A 4,966-nucleotide genomic window follows, 5' to 3' on the forward strand; every position below is an offset into this window, starting at 1 on the left:
GACACGTTCTTTTATAGCTACTCTGACATCTTGCTTTTGTTTTACTACTATTTTTGAATATGGTTGGTTCAACTGGTTATAGATCAAAATCTATTACCGCCCGAAAAATGTATTCATCTTTATTTCTATCGGTGTATAGAATGTGTTGTCTGGCACTGATTACAAGCAATCTTACTAAAGATACTAAGTATTAAAATTATAAATAACAATGTCCCTTGAAATAACTGTTCCAAATGTAAATTCAAAAGGGTATGATATGTAGTTATTTTGTGGACTCCTCCGATTCTTTGCTATATCTCTGTAAAATCACAGCCTAATCAATTAGCCTGCCCGTGAAGAGCTGTTAAACTTGCACGAAAATCAAATTGTCCCCAGCATTGGCTGTTTATGCGGGTTAATACTAGTTCTAACATGCGGCCAAAAGGAATCTAGCTAGAAACCATCAAAATACCAAAGTTAAAAATGACAACAAATATTCTACATAAATGCACGAATTAACCTTGAGTTGATACTTGAAACTATCAAATGGTGCGAGAGTTAGTCGCGTCGGCGACCATAGTGGATCCTCAGGAGGATTGATCGTTTCTATTGGCTTAGCGAACGTGCTCCTATCAATTGTTCAAGTGAATATTTTAACTGGATTTCCATACACATATAATCTGATTCCTTAACTTGTGCAACAAACACCAAGTAAGTGCGGAAAGGATGAAACAGATTTTCCTTACTTAAAAATGTGTTATTTCAGCATTGAATATAATGCCCTGGAATTGATTTTCCTGTAATAATAAAAGATACAATTAGGATACCCAAATATGTATAACGTGAATAATTTTTTTCTAAAATCCATGGGTTTCTTGCAGTTTTCTAAGCAAATATATGAGCAAACAGTATATTAGTTCATTTATTGCTGGCAATTTATGAATTTAATAAAAACTACCTTTTGATCCTGCATAATCATAAGTTGATACCTTTTCTGTCTGCCTTTATCAACTACTTGAACTCTGCAGGTGCATTCTTCTATTTTCGAAGTAATTGCGTTGACATGTTCAGATAATCTGCAATTACAACATGTTACAATATAACAGTATGTTTGAACTCCGATATAGCACACAACAGCCATGAAATTGCATAATCAAAAGTATGTGAAGAACACATAAAATCACGAAATTCTAAAAATCAGCAAGGTTAGAGCTTAAAATGCACTTTTACCACCCAATTTAACAACCAGCCATTGAATTGCAAAATGAAAATCCATGCAGAGAACCCAAAAGATAGGGAAAAAATTTAAAAAGGGGAAAAGGATCAGGGAAAATCAGAGAGAAACGGGAGAAGAGAACCTGCAAAAATCATTGAGCTTCACAGTTACCCAAAAGAATACAAAAGGAAAAGAGAACTTGCAAAAATCATTGAGCTTTACAATTACCCAAAAGAATACAGAAGGAAAAAAAAGAGAAAAGAGAAGAAGATATAAGAAGAATGAAGATAATAAAGAATCACTACAAGAAAATTGCTGATTACCTGGGGATTTTCCAAGGGATAAGATGAACAAATCCGCAGGTACTTTGATTTTCTGCAGAATTTCCTACCAAATTAAATCCGTTGAAAAAACCTTCGTAGGTAATTATTACCTGGGAATTAAAATATCCCTAGGTAATCTACCTAGGGATTTTATATCCCTATGTAACTTACTTGCGGAATTATCAGCGAAACTTCTCAAAAAAATTGCAATAATATTTTGGCGAAAATTCGTAAAAAAGGGATTTTTCTTGGAAATTTTTATAGGAAGAAATCCGCATGTAATTCCCCATGAAAATCCTTAAGTAAGTCCGTAGGAAATTGAGGTGAAAATTTATGGACGAAAGGGATTTTCTTGTGAATATTTCCGCAGGAAAATTCTTTGGAAAGCCCCAGGTATAATCCGCAGGAGCACACTTTCGCAAGAAAATTCCCATAAAAATGTTGCATGTAAAACCCCAGCAAAGTTCCCAAGTAATAATTCGTAGGTAAATCACCATGTAAGATTTCCAATGAAACAGAAGAATTATTTGAAATCCCCAAGAAAATTCATAAGTGATATTTTCGTAGAAAAATTCGTATGTAATATTGGTAAAAAATCCCCATGTACTTTTTTTATAGGAAAATTTACCGTATAAAATTGACGCGTTTGAAAAGATTTTCCCATGAAAATTCGCAAGTAATCTATACATTTTCAGGAAGTTATTTTTAATTTATTCTAGCTTATATTCGTACAATTCAATTATATTATCATAATCATTCAACACACGTCTAATATAATTATAACAAAGAAAAAACATAATTCATAACGTTAATGTAATATCATATAATCCTTAATCAAAAACCAAAATGTCTCAAATGTGAAACTAAATAGTCTAATGAACATCTCAATCAAGGTTATAGTCACTTTCATTCACATACCAGGGTTAGAACTGATTGGCACATGCCCATGTTGTCCAGCCAAAGGCCCAATGGCCTAATCCTATTCTCTTTTGGTTTCCAATCCTATTTGGAATTGGATTCGGTTTATTCCTATTTTGAGTGGGTTTTGGCTTTAAGAGAAAGCACCACTCATGATTTATAAATAGGACAACCTTGGAGAATTATTCTATGCTCATTGATACAAGTCTTTGAAAGACTTAAGCACATAAGAGTGGGTTTTGAGAGAGCTTTCATCAAGAGAGAAGAGAGAAAAAAAGTATTTGTTTTGCTGCAGATTTTTATTCCGACCAGCCAACTTCAAATCACGTTTTCCGATTCGTTAACCGTTGGATCGGGCTGAAATTTTGACTGAGTGTTCGTAACATCTTGATCTTGGATTTGAACGGTGGAGATCGGATTTGGAGGCTCGTAGCATCTGATTTCGAGCCTCAAACAGCAGCTTCGTTTTGTGGATTATACTCTTTCTTCAATTGATTAGTTGTTGCTCTTGTTGCTATTGTTGCTCCGTGTTTGGCCCTTGTTGTGTAGCTAATTTGGAGAACTTTTTGTAACCCTCTTATTGTTATAGTGGAGCTTCTTGGATCTTTGTGATCCCGTGGTTTTTACCTTCGATTTGAAGGGTTTTCCACGTTAAAATTTGGTGTTCTTTATCTTCTTTATTTTCGGATTTGCCTCTTCCTCGACATAACAGTGGTATCAGAGCCTTGGTTATTTATCCGGGTTATTACAGAATTGAGGCGAATATGAGCAAGATGGTATGTTTAAATGGGAGAAATTATAATGTTTGGAGAAGCAGGATGAAAGACTTGTTGTTCGTGAAGAAGATGCATCTACCCGTTTTTTCAGCTCATAAACCCGAGAGTATATTCGATGAAGATTGGGATTTCGAGCACCAACAAGTATGCGGATATATACGGCAATGGGTTGAAGATAATGTTCGCAACCATATTGTGAACGAGATACATGCGAGACCATTGTGGGAAAAGCTAGAGACTCTTTATGCTTCAAAAACCGGGAACAACAAATTGTTTCTGCTAAAGCAATTGATGACCTTTAAATACAAGGAAGGCAGCCCTATCCTTGATCACATAAATAATTTTTAGGGCGTCCTTGATCAGCTATCTGGAATGGGGGTTAATTTTGATGATGAGATACAAGGACTTTGGCTTCTTAATACTCTGCCAGACTCTTGGGAAACTCTTCGTGTTTCTTTGATAAATTCAGCTCCTGGAGGTAAGGTGACCATGGAATATGCCAAGAGTGGTGTGTTGAACGAGGAAGTAAGGAGAAAATTGCAGGGTTCATCCTCACAAGCAGATATCTTGGTTACAGAAGACCGGGGGAGAGATAGAACAAGAGGCTCAAGGAATAGAGGTAAAAGTAGAAGTAAGTCAAGGTCCAAATACTATAATGTTACATGCAACCACTGTGGCAAGAAAGGACACATCAAAAGGTTTTGCCGCAAGTTGAATCAAGACACTAGAGAAGGAAAGAAAGTTGAAAATAATGAGACTGCTATTGTTCAAGATGACCTTCTTTTTGCGTATGATGAAAACGTCATCAATTTGGTATCCCATGAGACGAGCTGGATAGTAGATTCTGGAGCTACCTCACATGTCACACTAAGAAAAGATTTTTTCTCATCTTATACTCATGTTGATTCTGGAGTGTTAAAGATGGGCAATGCCAGTGAAGTTAAGGTGTTTGGTGTTGGCACAGTTTATTTGAAAACTAATAATGGTTCAACGTTAGTTCTTCAAGATGTGAAGCATGCTCCAGACTTTCCTTTCAATTTGATCTCCGCAGGAAGATTAGACGATGAAGGTTACCATAATCTCTCTTTAACGGCCAATGGAAGCTCACCAGTAGTGGCTCGAGGAGTCAAGTCTGGTCAATTATATGTGACACAAGGCTCTATTCTTAATGACTCAATAAATCTGGTGGAAAGTGTTAGTTTGTTAGAATTGTGGCATCGAAGATTGAGTCATATGAGTGAGAGAGGGATTGCGTGTTTGGCTAAGAAAAGTTTGTTTTCTTGAGTAAAACAAGCAAAGCTACAAAGGTGCATACATTGTTTAGCTGGCAAACAGAAAAGGGTTTCCTTTCATAGCCATCCTCCCTCAAGAAAGCCTGATTTATTAGAGCTAGTACACTCTGATTTGTGTGGTCCTTTTAAAGTAAAGTCAAAAGGTGGTGCACTTTACTTTGTGACCTTCATTGATGATCATTCTCGTAAGCTCTGGGTGTATCCTTTGAAATCTAAAGATCAAGCACTTGGCGTGTTTAAGGAATTTCAGGCCTTAGCTGACAGACAGACAGGGAAGAAATTAAAATGTATTCGCACTGACAATGGTGGTGAATATTGTGGTCCCTTTGATAACTATTGCAAGGAACAAGGAATTCGTCATCAGAAAACTCCGCCCAAGACGCCTCAATTGAACGGTTTGGCAGAGAGGATGAATAGAACTCTAGTTGAGAGAGTTAGATGCTTACTTTCAGAGGCTAAACT

General features: G+C 36.3%; 1 long non-coding RNA gene across 1 annotated transcript; it reads right to left on the minus strand.

Annotated features, from left to right (window-relative positions):
* Nucleotides 1–220: 220 nt before the first annotated feature.
* On the minus strand, nt 221–1,990 carry LOC109218483. The gene is made up of 3 exons (XR_002066769.1): nt 1,519–1,990; nt 969–1,055; nt 221–776 (listed from the first exon to the last, which is right to left on the minus strand). It is a non-coding gene; the product is annotated as an uncharacterized LOC109218483 (long non-coding RNA).
* Between the last annotated feature and the right edge of the window lie 2,976 nt (nt 1,991–4,966).

The sequence above is a fragment of the Nicotiana attenuata genome, unplaced genomic scaffold, assembly GCF_001879085.1.
Source record: "Nicotiana attenuata strain UT unplaced genomic scaffold, NIATTr2, whole genome shotgun sequence".
Classification (NCBI taxonomy): Eukaryota; Viridiplantae; Streptophyta; class Magnoliopsida; order Solanales; family Solanaceae; genus Nicotiana; species Nicotiana attenuata.